The sequence below is a fragment of the Orcinus orca genome, chromosome 16 (assembly GCF_937001465.1).
Source record: "Orcinus orca chromosome 16, mOrcOrc1.1, whole genome shotgun sequence".
Taxonomy (NCBI): domain Eukaryota; kingdom Metazoa; phylum Chordata; class Mammalia; order Artiodactyla; family Delphinidae; genus Orcinus; species Orcinus orca.
Genome location: NC_064574.1, coordinates 79781170 through 79798091, shown reverse-complemented (window position 1 = coordinate 79798091; position 16922 = coordinate 79781170). Strand labels below are relative to the sequence as shown.

Sequence of the window (16922 nt, the reverse complement as noted above, 5' to 3'; positions counted from 1 at the left end):
CCCAAGATTGATCATTGAAACGGCGGACAAATACGTACCCTGAGGGGGCACACACTGTTAAAATGAAGGCTTATTTTAGGGATTTTATCTAGGACAAGGTCAAGCCAGCGATCAGTATCTTACCTTTTGACATATTGGAGAGTCCCAATCATTATCAGTTTGGCTGAAACACTTAAATATGGAAGGAACACAGGCTGGGGAAAAATGTTTTCTGTCCTCACCTAATATAACCTTGACAGGGGTAGACTACAGTCTTTTTTTTTTTTAAATCTGAGGTCCCAAGGACCAAATTTCACCTTAGACAAGGAAAAACACGACAGGAAATTCTGTTGATTAGCCTAATCTGATATGTTACAGTGAGGTTAAGGACAGTCAAAAAATTAATGACAGGTAATTCCCTGGTGGTCCAGTGGTTAAGACTTCATGCTTCCAAAGCAGGGGGCTCAGTTTCAATCCCTGGTTGGGAAACTAAGATCCCACATGCCTCGTGGTGCGGCCAAAACAAATAATTAAAAACAAAATTAATGACAGGCAGGATCAAGGGGTCAGCATGATCAAATACAGAAAAAGGTTTTGGATGAAATATCCAACAGCTAGAGAGAGTACCTGCTTTTGCCCAAGTATGAGAAGTCCTAATCATTGAATTGTCCTTGCAAGCCTTAATTTCTTTCTTGTGGCTTCTTTCTGAAAAGCCGCTTAAAATCTGTTAGGGGTTCACTTGCCCACTGGGAGAAGTCAGTGTAGGGGGTCTGGAGCCAGCCAAGGCTTGGACGATCTCAGTCGACAGTTCTCTGCAGTATGGTTTCCATTTCCCGTCACGTTCCACACAAGGTCCAGTCTAGGGAGAATGAAGCTGGTCTTCCGGATGTTTACTCTTGCAAGATTTCAGTCTAGAGGGTCATCTCCTCCTCCTCTAAGAGCTTCCTAACATGGTCTTGCCACGAATCCAAAGTTGGGGATCGAAATGCAGCAGAACCAAGCTATTCCCCGGGATCCCCACAATTGCCTCCTGATAGTGGAAACTGCAACCCAGGCTAGAGCTTCCCTTCTGTCAGGGAGCAAGTCTCTCTGTCCTTACGGGAGTTCAAAACTCAAGTATTTAACAGAGGGCAGAGAACTACGCCTTTTTCTTGGACACCTTATAGCTTCATTCAGTCACAAAGTTCAAAATCAAAACTGTATTCTGGCCTCAGGTGTCCTTTGTTTTACTGGCAATCAGAACGATACCATCCACATACAGGAACAGGGCTCCCTCGTTTAGTTGAAGGGCCTTCAAATATTTCACCAGGATCTACAAACATGGGGGAATTTTTAAGTCCCTGAGGACTTCCTGTCCAGCAATACTGTTGTTTTACCCTTGTATCTAGATCTTCCCATTAAAAGCACACCATTCTTGGAGTTCAAATCTCAAGGGTATGCAAAACAAACCCCCAAACCTCCTTCAAATCCAGTTCAGTAAACCAACAAAAATCTCTGGTGAGCAGTAGGGAGGAGAGTGTATGGATTAGGGACTACTGGATGAGAATCTTCCACAATTCGATTAATTGCTTTTAAGTAATGCACAAACCAATATTCATCTCTACCTGGTTCTAGACTGGTAAAACTGGAGTATAAGGTGACTCGCAGGGACGCGTTAAATCATATTCGAGGAAGGCTGTTAGCAGGGGATGAATTCCATGCTTTGCCTGCTCCTTCACTGGGTACTGCATGAAGTTTGGAATTTTTGCCCCAGGGCAGAGCCTCAGCTGTACGGGTGTAGCTATCTTTGCTTTTCCCAGCCTCCCATCTGCCCATACCTCTGGACTCACCTTCTGCAGTACCTCTTCCAAAATGGCTGCCGGCTGTTCCCTTTGAGGTCGGAGCAATAGAGCCTGCGATGTACAAGCCTGCTCTGGTGGAACTGTGGTGTCCACTCCTCCAGGTGCAAAGGTAACCTTGGCATTTAAGTTGGTAAATCTCATCCCGGAAGGGGACTGGGGCATTCAGGCTTGTCCAGAAAGCTATGCTTCAGATGGGCCCTCCTCCACCTGAGAGTCTAGCAGCTGGAGAAAAGGCTTTTTCAAGGTTTCTCTGGACACCCCAGTTGCTAACATAAGACTCAGAACAAAATTTAGTAAGTCTTGTATTTTAAACCGAGTAAGTGGCCCCCTGCCATAATCACCCAGGGCTCCATAGGGGAGATACTGAGACAGTCAGGATTTAAAGGAGCCTCTGGGCCCAGTCTTTCTTGGTCACTGTCTTTGTCAGTTAACTCTGGCATCTGATGTGCCACCTGTTTACCTTCTTCAAGAGTCTTACTTAGGATGTCCCTGCTGTTTGCAATATGCACATTGGCGGGATCCCACTATCAGATGTCCTGCTACCTCTGGCCGGCTCCCTCGGCGGGGGGGTCCTCCATTTGGTCCAGCTCTTCCCTCTGCTAAGGCAGCCGCCAGCAGAGCGGTCTGCTGTTTCATTCTCCAGTGTTCCCTTTTCTCCTGAGCCTGCTCCCTGCCATTACAAACTTTAAAGGCAATTTCAACAAGTTGAGACAAAGACATCCCTAAAGTCCCTCCCACCTCTGCAGTTGCTTCTGTATGCTGGGAGCACTCTGATCAATAAGTCACGTTAACCATCCTTAGATTCTCTGGAGCCTCAGGGTCTCTATCTGTATATTGCCTATAAGCTTTAAAGACCCTTTCTAGAAATTCTGAAGGATCCTCATTCAGTTTCTGTCTTACCTCCTGTACTTCACTGAGGCTTCACTGTCTCGGCGCCCTTCTTCGTAAGCCTGCAGGAATGCAGTCTCCATGATGCTTAAGTTTTAGCCCATCTCCAGCATTCACAGTCCAGTTAGGATCCACTGCTGGTACAGCTCCGCTTGCAGCAGCCCATAGGGGGCTGCCAGGGGATTCTGTATGAAGCCCATCTCCCTCCTCAGCACCACTCAACATTCTTCTGAAGTGGAGGGTATTTATTCAATGTTGAACACCTGCCCAAGTTGGGCTGTGGGTTGCAAAAAAATACCGATGAGGGCTTCCCAGGTGGCGCAGTGGTTGAGAGTCTGCCTGCCGATGCAGGGGACACGGGTTCGTGCCCCGGTCCGGGAAGATCCCACAGGCCGCGGAGCGGCTGGGCCCGTGAGCCATGGCCGCTGAGCCTGCGCGTCCGAAGCCTGTGCTCCGCAAAGGGAGAGGCCACAGCAGTGAGAGCCCCACGTACCCAAAAAACAAACAAACAATGAAAGAAGAGTTTCCATTCTCTTTGGGTCATCTCCGGAAGGTGGCATACTGCCCTTCCTAGGAAATAAATCCGAAGTTGCAAAGGGGGGATGGACCCAGATCCACCCCCTCAGCTGCCCAGTCTCAGCGTCCACACCCCATCGGGGACTCACCTGAATGGATACTGCCCTGCCTGCGAATGGGTAGCTCCCTGGCCAAATCCAGTGCCCTGCAGGTATGAGCGGGGCGACCATGCCTACTTCTCCATCCTCAGAGACTAGGAGGGCGCCCTCCACCCCAAGCCGGAGGCTGTGGCTCAGGCAGCAGCAGCGAAGGAGCAGGGGCGCCATCATATGGGGGCGGGGGAAGAGCAGTCGGGGTGCCCAGCTGAGCCCACAGCAAGTCCGCCTCCTCCTAATCAAGCAAACCAGGTTTCTTTGCCTTCCCTTCCTGTTGGGCCTTCATCATCTCTGCACGTGGTTTATTCTGACACGATAACGTAAAAGACTGTACATAAGCTACTTCATCCCATTTTTCTTCCCATTTACAAAATAAATCTAGTTGCAAACTTGTACTGTAACCTAAGGATCCATTTTTAGGCCATTATGCTCCAGAGTCTAAAGGATATCGTGGAACAAACCAACCAGACCAAAAACAAGACCGAACCCAGCGCCCCGGGCCTCCAACCCAGGTATGGAGCACCTGAGCAGCTGGAACCTTTTATATTTTCTACCAAAATCCTGCCAGGTGGGCCTCCACCCTCCGCCACCTCCCCACCCCCCAATCCGGACGGGAATGCCAAACAACCTAGGCACAGGTGTGTTACTCACCCAAAAGACGTCTTCCAAACCCAAAACCGTTTCTTTGCTGCAAAACAAAACTAGGCGCCGGAGGCCCACAGCGTCTCACTGAGGAAACCCGGGGCACAGTCCCCGGAACAGAAGGACGAGGCAGCTGCTTGGACTCAAAATACCAGCAAGGGACCGACCAGCCACGGGCGAAAGGTCCGTCTGGACTCACCCCCGGCCGGCTCACCATCTTTGTCCCCGAACCTTTTGCGTGACGTGCAGCAGGTGAAGTCGCTGAGACGCCGAGGTTTGCAGCACAGAGGGTTTAGTTCACAAGGCAGCCACGCGGGGAGACAGAAGAGAAAGGCTCAGACCCGCCTCCCAGAAGGCAAGATGCTCGGGGTATATTATGGGATGACCAATAAAGCAGCAGGGTGGTCCGAGGCGTGGGGAGAGTGGGGATAGGTGATTGCGAAAAGGCGTGGTCATCGTCATCCTGAGCAGGTGTGGCTCAGCTACAGGCCTCTGCACCTTCAAAAGTGGAGGGTGGGAATTCCCTGGTGGACCAGCGGTTAGGACTCTGCGCTTGCACTGCAGGGGGCACGGGTTCCATCCCTGGTCGGAGAACTAAGATCCTGCAAGCGGCGTGGCGTGGCCAAAGGAAGAAAACAAGAGGTGCTTAGCACGATCTGAGGGTGGCTCTCTGACGTCAAAAGGCCACCCATGTGGAGGGTCAGTGGTCCTATCCAGTCTTAACCAGCTCAGCTCAAACTACACACAGCTGACTCCAAGCTCCTGGAAGACAACTCGGGGAAACATCTTATTGTGGAGGCTCCGTGCTGCTTGGAGGACTGCAAGTCTTAAGTGACCTTGATTAGTGAAGGCAGGTGAAATGGGTTTGACTGATAATTACCCGGTTTTACCACCCCCCCCCCATCTTTACATCATTCCTCCATCTCAAGGGAAGAGGGGGCGATGACTGAATGTAATTCCTGCCGAGAAGAGGCATAGGGCTAACACAGCACTGTATTCAATGAATCAACTATACTCCAATTAAAAACAACAAAAGCAGAGGGCTAACCAAAGCTTCACGAATGCAACTGTTTAGTGCTCACTTGAAACCATTCTCTTGTTCCCAGTTTCAAGTTAGCACTTTGATCCCAAGAAACAGATACTACCTACGTGCCAGCTATCATAGGCCCAAGATTGATCATTGAAACGGCGGACAAATACGTACCCTGAGGGGGCACACACTGTTAAAATGAAGGCTTATTTTAGGGATTTTATCTAGGACAAGGTCAAGCCAGCGATCAGTATCTTACCTTTTGACATATTGGAGAGTCCCAATCATTATCAGTTTGGCTGAAACACTTAAATATGGAAGGAACACAGGCTGGGGAAAAATGTTTTCTGTCCTCACCTAATATAACCTTGACAGGGGTAGACTACAGTCTTTTTTTTTTTTTTTAAATCTGAGGTCCCAAGGACCAAATTTCACCTTAGACAAGGAAAAACACGACAGGAAATTCTGTTGATTAGCCTAATCTGATATGTTACAGTGAGGTTAAGGACAGTCAAAAAATTAATGACAGGTAATTCCCTGGTGGTCCAGTGGTTAAGACTTCATGCTTCCAAAGCAGGGGGCTCAGTTTCAATCCCTGGTTGGGAAACTAAGATCCCACATGCCTCGTGGTGCGGCCAAAACAAATAATTAAAAACAAAATTAATGACAGGCAGGATCAAGGGGTCAGCATGATCAAATACAGAAAAAGGTTTTGGATGAAATATCCAACAGCTAGAGAGAGTACCTGCTTTTGCCCAAGTATGAGAAGTCCTAATCATTGAATTGTCCTTGCAAGCCTTAATTTCTTTCTTGTGGCTTCTTTCTGAAAAGCCGCTTAAAATCTGTTAGGGGTTCACTTGCCCACTGGGAGAAGTCAGTGTAGGGGGTCTGGAGCCAGCCAAGGCTTGGACGATCTCAGTCGACAGTTCTCTGCAGTATGGTTTCCATTTCCCGTCACGTTCCACACAAGGTCCAGTCTAGGGAGAATGAAGCTGGTCTTCCGGATGTTTACTCTTGCAAGATTTCAGTCTAGAGGGTCATCTCCTCCTCCTCTAAGAGCTTCCTAACATGGTCTTGCCACGAATCCAAAGTTGGGGATCGAAATGCAGCAGAACCAAGCTATTCCCCGGGATCCCCACAATTGCCTCCTGATAGTGGAAACTGCAACCCAGGCTAGAGCTTCCCTTCTGTCAGGGAGCAAGTCTCTCTGTCCTTACGGGAGTTCAAAACTCAAGTATTTAACAGAGGGCAGAGAACTACGCCTTTTTCTTGGACACCTTATAGCTTCATTCAGTCACAAAGTTCAAAATCAAAACTGTATTCTGGCCTCAGGTGTCCTTTGTTTTACTGGCAATCAGAACGATACCATCCACATACTGGAACAGGGCTCCCTCGTTTAGTTGAAGGGCCTTCAAATATTTCGCCAGGATTTCTACAAACATCGTGGGGAAATTTTTTTTTTTTTTTTTTTTTTTTGCGGTACGCGGGCCTCTCACTGCTGTGGCCTCTCCCGTTGCGGAGCACAGGCTCCGGATACGCAGGCTCAGCGGCCATGGCTCACAGGCCCAGCCGCTCCGCGGCTGTGGGATCTTCCCAGACCGGGGCACGAACCCGTGTCCCCTGCATCGGCAGGCGGACTCTCAACCACTGCGACACCAGGGAAGCCCCATGGGGGAATTTTTAAGTCCCTGAGGACTTCCTGTCCAGGAATACTGTTGTTTTACCCTTGTATCTAGATCTTCCCATTAAAAGCAAACCATTCTTGGGGGTCAAATCTCAAGGGTATGCAAAACAAACAAACCCCCAAACCTCCTTCAAATCCAGTTCAGTAAACCAACAAAAATCTCTGGTGAGCAGTAGGGAGGAGAGTGTATGGATTAGGGACTACTGGATGAGTATCTTCCACAATTCGATTAATTGCTTTTAAGTAATGCACAAACCAATATTCATCTCTACCTGGTTCTAGACTGGTAAAACTGGAGTATAAGGTGACTCGCAGGGACGCGTTAAATCATATTCGAGGAAGGCTGTTAGCAGGAGATGAATTCCATGCTTTGCCTGCTCCTTCACTGGGTACTGCATGAAGTTTGGAATTTTTGCCCCAGGGCAGAGCCTCAGCTGTACGGGTGTAGCTATCTTTGCTTTTCCCAGCCTCCCATCTGCCCATACCTCTGGACTCACCTTCTGCAGTACCTCTTCCAAAATGGCTGCCGGCTGTTCCCTTTGAGGTCGGAGCAATAGAGACTGCGATGTACAAGCCTGCTCTGGTGGAACTGTGGTGTCCACTCCTCCAGGTGCAAAGGTAACCTTGGCATTTAAGTTGGTAAATCTCATCCCGGAAGGGGACTGGGGCATTCAGGCTTGTCCAGAAAGCTATGCTTCAGATGGGCCCTCCTCCACCTGAGAGTCTAGCAGCTGGAGAAAAGGCTTTTTCAAGGTTTCTCTGGACACCCCAGTTGCTAACATAAGACTCAGAACAAAATTTAGTAAGTCTTGTATTTTAAACCGAGTAAGTGGCCCCCTGCCATAATCACCCAGGGCTCCATAGGGGAGATACTGAGACAGGATTTAAAGGAGCCTCTGGGCCCAGTCTTTCTTGGTCACTGTCTTTGTCAGTTAACTCTGGCATCTGATGTGCCACCTGTTTTCCTTCTTCAAGAGTCTTACTGGGCTTCCCTGGTGGCGCAATGGTTGACAGTCCGTCTGCCGATGCAGGGGACACGGGTTCGTGCCCCGGTCCGGTAAGACACCACATGCCGCGGAGCGGCTGGGCTCGTGAGCCATGGCCGCTGAGCCTGCGCGTCCGGAGCCTGTGCTCCGCAAAGGGAGAGGCCACAACAGTGAGAGGCCCATGTACCGCAAAAAAAATAGTAATAATAATAATACCGATGAAAAAAGATTTTCCATTCTCTTTGGGTCATCTCCGGAAGGTGGCATATTGTTCTTCCAAGGAAATAAATCCGAAGTTGCCAAGGGGGGATGGACCCAGATCCACCCCCTCAGCTGCCCAGTCTCAGTGTCCACACCCCATCCGGGACTTACCTGAATGGAGACTGCCCTGCCTGAGAATGGGTAGCTCCCTGGCCAAATCCAGTGCCCTGCAGGTATGAGCGGGGAGACCATGCCTACTTCTCCATTCTCAGAGACTGGGAGGGTGCCCTCCACCCCAAGCCGGAGGCTGTGGCTCAGGCAGCAGCAGCGAAGGAGCAGGGGCGCCATCATATAGGGGCGGGGGAAGAGCAGCCGGGGTGCCCAGCTGAGCCCACAGCAAGTCCGCCTCCTCCTAATCAAGCAAAACACGTTTCTTTGCCTTCCCTTCCTGTTGGGCCTTCATCTTCTCTGCACGTGGTTTATTCCGACACAATAACGTAAAAGACTGTACGTAAGGTACTTCATCCCATTTTTCTTCCCATTTACAAAATAAATCTAGTTGCAAACTTGTACTGTAACCTAAGGATCCATTTTTAGGCCATTATGCTCCAGAGTCTAAAGGATATCGTGGAACAAACCAACCAGACCAAAAAAAAGACCGAACCGAGCGCCCCGGGCCTCCAACCCAGGTATGGAGCACCTGAGCAGCTGGAACCTTTTATATTTTCTACCAAAATCCTGCCAGGTGGGCCTCCACCCTCTCCCCCCTCTCCCACCCCCGAATCCGGACGGGAATGCCAAACAACCTAGGCACAGGTGTGTTACTCACCGAAAGGACGTCTTCCAAACCCAAAACCGTTTCTTTGCTGCAAAACAAAACTAGGTGCCGAAGGCCCACGGCGTCTCACTGAGGAAACCCGGGGCACAGTCCCCGGAACAGAAGGATGACGCAGCTGCTTGGACTCAAAATACCAGCAAGGGACCGACCAGCCACGGGCGAAAGGTCCGTCTGGACTCACCCCCGGCCGGCTCACCATCTTTGTCCCCGAACCTTTTGCGTGACGTGCAGCAGGCCAAATCGCTGAGACGCCGAGGTTTGCAGCACAGAGGGTTTAGTTCACAAGGCAGCCACGCGGAGAGACAGAAGAGAAAGGCTCGCTCAGACCTGCCTCCCGGAAGGCAAGATGCTCGGGGTATATTATGGGATGACCAATAAAGCAGCAGGGTGGTCCGAGGCGTGGGGAGAGTGGGGATAGGTGATTGCGAAAAGGCGTGGTCATCGTCATCCTGAGCAGGTGTGGCTCAGCTACAGGCCTCTGCACCTTCAAAAGTGGAGGGTGGGAATTCCCTGGTGGACCAGCGGTTAGGACTCTGCGCTTGCACTGCAGGGGGCACGGGTTCCATCCCTGGTCGGAGAACTAAGATCCTGCAAGCGGCGTGGCGTGGCCAAAGGAAAAAAACAAGAGGTGCTTAGCACGATCTGAGGGTGGCTCTCTGACGTCAAAAGGCCACCCATGTGGAGGGTCAGTGGTCCTATCCAGTCTTAACCAGCTCAGCTCAAACTACACACAGCTGACTCCAAGCTCCTGGAAGACAACTCGGGGAAACATCTTATTGTGGAGGCTCCGTGCTGCTTGGAGGACTGCAAGTCTTAAGTGACCTTGATTAGTGAAGGCAGGTGAAATGGGTTTGACTGATAATTACCCGGTTTTACCACCCCCCCCCCCATCTTTACATCATTCCTCCATCTCGAGGGAAGAGGGGGCGATGACTGAATGTAATTCCTGCCGAGAAGAGGCATAGGGCTAACACAGCACTGTATTCAATGAATCAACTATACTCCAATTAAAAACAACAAAAGCAGAGGGCTAACCAAAGCTTCACGAATGCAACTGTTTAGTGCTCACTTGAAACCATTCTCTTGTTCCCAGTTTCAAGTTAGCACTTTGATCCCAAGAAACAGATACTACCTACGTGCCAGCTATCATAGGCCCAAGATTGATCATTGAAACGGCGGACAAATACGTACCCTGAGGGGGCACACACTGTTAAAATGAAGGCTTATTTTAGGGATTTTATCTAGGACAAGGTCAAGCCAGCGATCAGTATCTTACCTTTTGACATATTGGAGAGTCCCAATCATTATCAGTTTGGCTGAAACACTTAAATATGGAAGGAACACAGGCTGGGGAAAAATGTTTTCTGTCCTCACCTAATATAACCTTGACAGGGGTAGACTACAGTCTTTTTTTTTTTTAAATCTGAGGTCCCAAGGACCAAATTTCACCTTAGACAAGGAAAAACACGACAGGAAATTCTGTTGATTAGCCTAATCTGATATGTTACAGTGAGGTTAAGGACAGTCAAAAAATTAATGACAGGTAATTCCCTGGTGGTCCAGTGGTTAAGACTTCATGCTTCCAAAGCAGGGGGCTCAGTTTCAATCCCTGGTTGGGAAACTAAGATCCCACATGCCTCGTGGTGCGGCCAAAACAAATAATTAAAAACAAAATTAATGACAGGCAGGATCAAGGGGTCAGCATGATCAAATACAGAAAAAGGTTTTGGATGAAATATCCAACAGCTAGAGAGAGTACCTGCTTTTGCCCAAGTATGAGAAGTCCTAATCATTGAATTGTCCTTGCAAGCCTTAATTTCTTTCTTGTGGCTTCTTTCTGAAAAGCCGCTTAAAATCTGTTAGGGGTTCACTTGCCCACTGGGAGAAGTCAGTGTAGGGGGTCTGGAGCCAGCCAAGGCTTGGACGATCTCAGTCGACAGTTCTCTGCAGTATGGTTTCCATTTCCCGTCACGTTCCACACAAGGTCCAGTCTAGGGAGAATGAAGCTGGTCTTCCGGATGTTTACTCTTGCAAGATTTCAGTCTAGAGGGTCATCTCCTCCTCCTCTAAGAGCTTCCTAACATGGTCTTGCCACGAATCCAAAGTTGGGGATCGAAATGCAGCAGAACCAAGCTATTCCCCGGGATCCCCACAATTGCCTCCTGATAGTGGAAACTGCAACCCAGGCTAGAGCTTCCCTTCTGTCAGGGAGCAAGTCTCTCTGTCCTTACGGGAGTTCAAAACTCAAGTATTTAACAGAGGGCAGAGAACTACGCCTTTTTCTTGGACACCTTATAGCTTCATTCAGTCACAAAGTTCAAAATCAAAACTGTATTCTGGCCTCAGGTGTCCTTTGTTTTACTGGCAATCAGAACGATACCATCCACATACAGGAACAGGGCTCCCTCGTTTAGTTGAAGGGCCTTCAAATATTTCACCAGGATCTACAAACATGGGGGAATTTTTAAGTCCCTGAGGACTTCCTGTCCAGCAATACTGTTGTTTTACCCTTGTATCTAGATCTTCCCATTAAAAGCACACCATTCTTGGAGTTCAAATCTCAAGGGTATGCAAAACAAACCCCCAAACCTCCTTCAAATCCAGTTCAGTAAACCAACAAAAATCTCTGGTGAGCAGTAGGGAGGAGAGTGTATGGATTAGGGACTACTGGATGAGAATCTTCCACAATTCGATTAATTGCTTTTAAGTAATGCACAAACCAATATTCATCTCTACCTGGTTCTAGACTGGTAAAACTGGAGTATAAGGTGACTCGCAGGGACGCGTTAAATCATATTCGAGGAAGGCTGTTAGCAGGGGATGAATTCCATGCTTTGCCTGCTCCTTCACTGGGTACTGCATGAAGTTTGGAATTTTTGCCCCAGGGCAGAGCCTCAGCTGTACGGGTGTAGCTATCTTTGCTTTTCCCAGCCTCCCATCTGCCCATACCTCTGGACTCACCTTCTGCAGTACCTCTTCCAAAATGGCTGCCGGCTGTTCCCTTTGAGGTCGGAGCAATAGAGACTGCGATGTACAAGCCTGCTCTGGTGGAACTGTGGTGTCCACTCCTCCAGGTGCAAAGGTAACCTTGGCATTTAAGTTGGTAAATCTCATCCCGGAAGGGGACTGGGGCATTCAGGCTTGTCCAGAAAGCTATGCTTCAGATGGGCCCTCCTCCACCTGAGAGTCTAGCAGCTGGAGAAAAGGCTTTTTCAAGGTTTCTCTGGACACCCCAGTTGCTAACATAAGACTCAGAACAAAATTTAGTAAGTCTTGTATTTTAAACCGAGTAAGTGGCCCCCTGCCATAATCACCCAGGGCTCCATAGGGGAGATACTGAGACAGTCAGGATTTAAAGGAGCCTCTGGGCCCAGTCTTTCTTGGTCACTGTCTTTGTCAGTTAACTCTGGCATCTGATGTGCCACCTGTTTACCTTCTTCAAGAGTCTTACTTAGGATGTCCCTGCTGTTTGCAATATGCACATTGGCGGGATCCCACTATCAGATGTCCTGCTACCTCTGGCCGGCTCCCTCGGGGGGGGGGTCCTCCATTTGGTCCAGCTCTTCCCTCTGCTAAGGCAGCCGCCAGCAGAGCGGTCTGCTGTTTCATTCTCCAGTGTTCCCTTTTCTCCTGAGCCTGCTCCCTGCCATTACAAACTTTAAAGGCAATTTCAACAAGTTGAGACAAAGACATCCCTAAAGTCCCTCCCACCTCTGCAGTTGCTTCTGTATGCTGGGAGCACTCTGATCAATAAGTCACGTTAACCATCCTTAGATTCTCTGGAGCCTCAGGGTCTCTATCTGTATATTGCCTATAAGCTTTAAAGACCCTTTCTAGAAATTCTGAAGGATCCTCATTCAGTTTCTGTCTTACCTCCTGTACTTCACTGAGGCTTCACTGTCTCGGCGCCCTTCTTCGTAAGCCTGCAGGAATGCAGTCTCCATGATGCTTAAGTTTTAGCCCATCTCCAGCATTCACAGTCCAGTTAGGATCCACTGCTGGTACAGCTCCGCTTGCAGCAGCCCATAGGGGGCTGCCAGGGGATTCTGTATGAAGCCCATCTCCCTCCTCAGCACCACTCAACATTCTTCTGAAGTGAGGAGGGTATTTATTCAATGTTGAACACCTGCCCAAGTTGGGCTGTGGGTTGCAAAAAAATACCGATGAGGGCTTCCCAGGTGGCGCAGTGGTTGAGAGTCTGCCTGCCGATGCAGGGGACACGGGTTCGTGCCCCGGTCCGGGAAGATCCCACAGGCCGCGGAGCGGCTGGGCCCGTGAGCCATGGCCGCTGAGCCTGCGCGTCCGAAGCCTGTGCTCCGCAAAGGGAGAGGCCACAGCAGTGAGAGCCCCACGTACCCAAAAAACAAACAAACAATGAAAGAAGAGTTTCCATTCTCTTTGGGTCATCTCCGGAAGGTGGCATACTGCCCTTCCTAGGAAATAAATCCGAAGTTGCAAAGGGGGGATGGACCCAGATCCACCCCCTCAGCTGCCCAGTCTCAGCGTCCACACCCCATCGGGGACTCACCTGAATGGATACTGCCCTGCCTGCGAATGGGTAGCTCCCTGGCCAAATCCAGTGCCCTGCAGGTATGAGCGGGGCGACCATGCCTACTTCTCCATCCTCAGAGACTAGGAGGGCGCCCTCCACCCCAAGCCGGAGGCTGTGGCTCAGGCAGCAGCAGCGAAGGAGCAGGGGCGCCATCATATGGGGGCGGGGGAAGAGCAGTCGGGGTGCCCAGCTGAGCCCACAGCAAGTCCGCCTCCTCCTAATCAAGCAAACCAGGTTTCTTTGCCTTCCCTTCCTGTTGGGCCTTCATCATCTCTGCACGTGGTTTATTCTGACACGATAACGTAAAAGACTGTACATAAGCTACTTCATCCCATTTTTCTTCCCATTTACAAAATAAATCTAGTTGCAAACTTGTACTGTAACCTAAGGATCCATTTTTAGGCCATTATGCTCCAGAGTCTAAAGGATATCGTGGAACAAACCAACCAGACCAAAAACAAGACCGAACCCAGCGCCCCGGGCCTCCAACCCAGGTATGGAGCACCTGAGCAGCTGGAACCTTTTATATTTTCTACCAAAATCCTGCCAGGTGGGCCTCCACCCTCCGCCACCTCCCCACCCCCCAATCCGGACGGGAATGCCAAACAACCTAGGCACAGGTGTGTTACTCACCCAAAAGACGTCTTCCAAACCCAAAACCGTTTCTTTGCTGCAAAACAAAACTAGGCGCCGGAGGCCCACAGCGTCTCACTGAGGAAACCCGGGGCACAGTCCCCGGAACAGAAGGACGAGGCAGCTGCTTGGACTCAAAATACCAGCAAGGGACCGACCAGCCACGGGCGAAAGGTCCGTCTGGACTCACCCCCGGCCGGCTCACCATCTTTGTCCCCGAACCTTTTGCGTGACGTGCAGCAGGTGAAGTCGCTGAGACGCCGAGGTTTGCAGCACAGAGGGTTTAGTTCACAAGGCAGCCACGCGGGGAGACAGAAGAGAAAGGCTCAGACCCGCCTCCCAGAAGGCAAGATGCTCGGGGTATATTATGGGATGACCAATAAAGCAGCAGGGTGGTCCGAGGCGTGGGGAGAGTGGGGATAGGTGATTGCGAAAAGGCGTGGTCATCGTCATCCTGAGCAGGTGTGGCTCAGCTACAGGCCTCTGCACCTTCAAAAGTGGAGGGTGGGAATTCCCTGGTGGACCAGCGGTTAGGACTCTGCGCTTGCACTGCAGGGGGCACGGGTTCCATCCCTGGTCGGAGAACTAAGATCCTGCAAGCGGCGTGGCGTGGCCAAAGGAAAAAAACAAGAGGTGCTTAGCACGATCTGAGGGTGGCTCTCTGACGTCAAAAGGCCACCCATGTGGAGGGTCAGTGGTCCTATCCAGTCTTAACCAGCTCAGCTCAAACTACACACAGCTGACTCCAAGCTCCTGGAAGACAACTCGGGGAAACATCTTATTGTGGAGGCTCCGTGCTGCTTGGAGGACTGCAAGTCTTAAGTGACCTTGATTAGTGAAGGCAGGTGAAATGGGTTTGACTGATAATTACCCGGTTTTACCACCCCCCCCCCATCTTTACATCATTCCTCCATCTCGAGGGAAGAGGGGGCGATGACTGAATGTAATTCCTGCCGAGAAGAGGCATAGGGCTAACACAGCACTGTATTCAATGAATCAACTATACTCCAATTAAAAACAACAAAAGCAGAGGGCTAACCAAAGCTTCACGAATGCAACTGTTTAGTGCTCACTTGAAACCATTCTCTTGTTCCCAGTTTCAAGTTAGCACTTTGATCCCAAGAAACAGATACTACCTACGTGCCAGCTATCATAGGCCCAAGATTGATCATTGAAACGGCGGACAAATACGTACCCTGAGGGGGCACACACTGTTAAAATGAAGGCTTATTTTAGGGATTTTATCTAGGACAAGGTCAAGCCAGCGATCAGTATCTTACCTTTTGACATATTGGAGAGTCCCAATCATTATCAGTTTGGCTGAAACACTTAAATATGGAAGGAACACAGGCTGGGGAAAAATGTTTTCTGTCCTCACCTAATATAACCTTGACAGGGGTAGACTACAGTCTTTTTTTTTTTTAAATCTGAGGTCCCAAGGACCAAATTTCACCTTAGACAAGGAAAAACACGACAGGAAATTCTGTTGATTAGCCTAATCTGATATGTTACAGTGAGGTTAAGGACAGTCAAAAAATTAATGACAGGTAATTCCCTGGTGGTCCAGTGGTTAAGACTTCATGCTTCCAAAGCAGGGGGCTCAGTTTCAATCCCTGGTTGGGAAACTAAGATCCCACATGCCTCGTGGTGCGGCCAAAACAAATAATTAAAAACAAAATTAATGACAGGCAGGATCAAGGGGTCAGCATGATCAAATACAGAAAAAGGTTTTGGATGAAATATCCAACAGCTAGAGAGAGTACCTGCTTTTGCCCAAGTATGAGAAGTCCTAATCATTGAATTGTCCTTGCAAGCCTTAATTTCTTTCTTGTGGCTTCTTTCTGAAAAGCCGCTTAAAATCTGTTAGGGGTTCACTTGCCCACTGGGAGAAGTCAGTGTAGGGGGTCTGGAGCCAGCCAAGGCTTGGACGATCTCAGTCGACAGTTCTCTGCAGTATGGTTTCCATTTCCCGTCACGTTCCACACAAGGTCCAGTCTAGGGAGAATGAAGCTGGTCTTCCGGATGTTTACTCTTGCAAGATTTCAGTCTAGAGGGTCATCTCCTCCTCCTCTAAGAGCTTCCTAACATGGTCTTGCCACGAATCCAAAGTTGGGGATCGAAATGCAGCAGAACCAAGCTATTCCCCGGGATCCCCACAATTGCCTCCTGATAGTGGAAACTGCAACCCAGGCTAGAGCTTCCCTTCTGTCAGGGAGCAAGTCTCTCTGTCCTTACGGGAGTTCAAAACTCAAGTATTTAACAGAGGGCAGAGAACTACGCCTTTTTCTTGGACACCTTATAGCTTCATTCAGTCACAAAGTTCAAAATCAAAACTGTATTCTGGCCTCAGGTGTCCTTTGTTTTACTGGCAATCAGAACGATACCATCCACATACAGGAACAGGGCTCCCTCGTTTAGTTGAAGGGCCTTCAAATATTTCACCAGGATCTACAAACATGGGGGAATTTTTAAGTCCCTGAGGACTTCCTGTCCAGCAATACTGTTGTTTTACCCTTGTATCTAGATCTTCCCATTAAAAGCACACCATTCTTGGAGTTCAAATCTCAAGGGTATGCAAAACAAACCCCCAAACCTCCTTCAAATCCAGTTCAGTAAACCAACAAAAATCTCTGGTGAGCAGTAGGGAGGAGAGTGTATGGATTAGGGACTACTGGATGAGAATCTTCCACAATTCGATTAATTGCTTTTAAGTAATGCACAAACCAATATTCATCTCTACCTGGTTCTAGACTGGTAAAACTGGAGTATAAGGTGACTCGCAGGGACGCGTAAAATCATATTCGAGGAAGGCTGTTAGCAGGGGATGAATTCCATGCTTTGCCTGCTCCTTCACTGGGTACTGCATGAAGTTTGGAATTTTTGCCCCAGGGCAGAGCCTCAGCTGTACGGGTGTAGCTATCTTTGCTTTTCCCAGCCTCCCATCTGCCCATACCTCTGGACTCACCTTCTGCAGTAC

The 16922-nt window shown here is 49.4% G+C and overlaps 1 protein-coding gene across 1 annotated transcript in view; it reads right to left on the bottom strand.

Annotated features, from left to right (window-relative positions):
* Positions 1–11790: 11790 nt before the first annotated feature.
* The window catches only part of ALKBH4 (alkB homolog 4, lysine demethylase), a 77728-nt gene continuing 72596 nt past the window's right edge, over positions 11791–16922 (bottom strand). The window contains exon 6 of the mRNA XM_049698874.1: positions 11791–11999. The gene's annotated coding sequence lies outside the window, so the exon portion shown is untranslated. The remainder of the gene's footprint in view (positions 12000–16922) is intronic.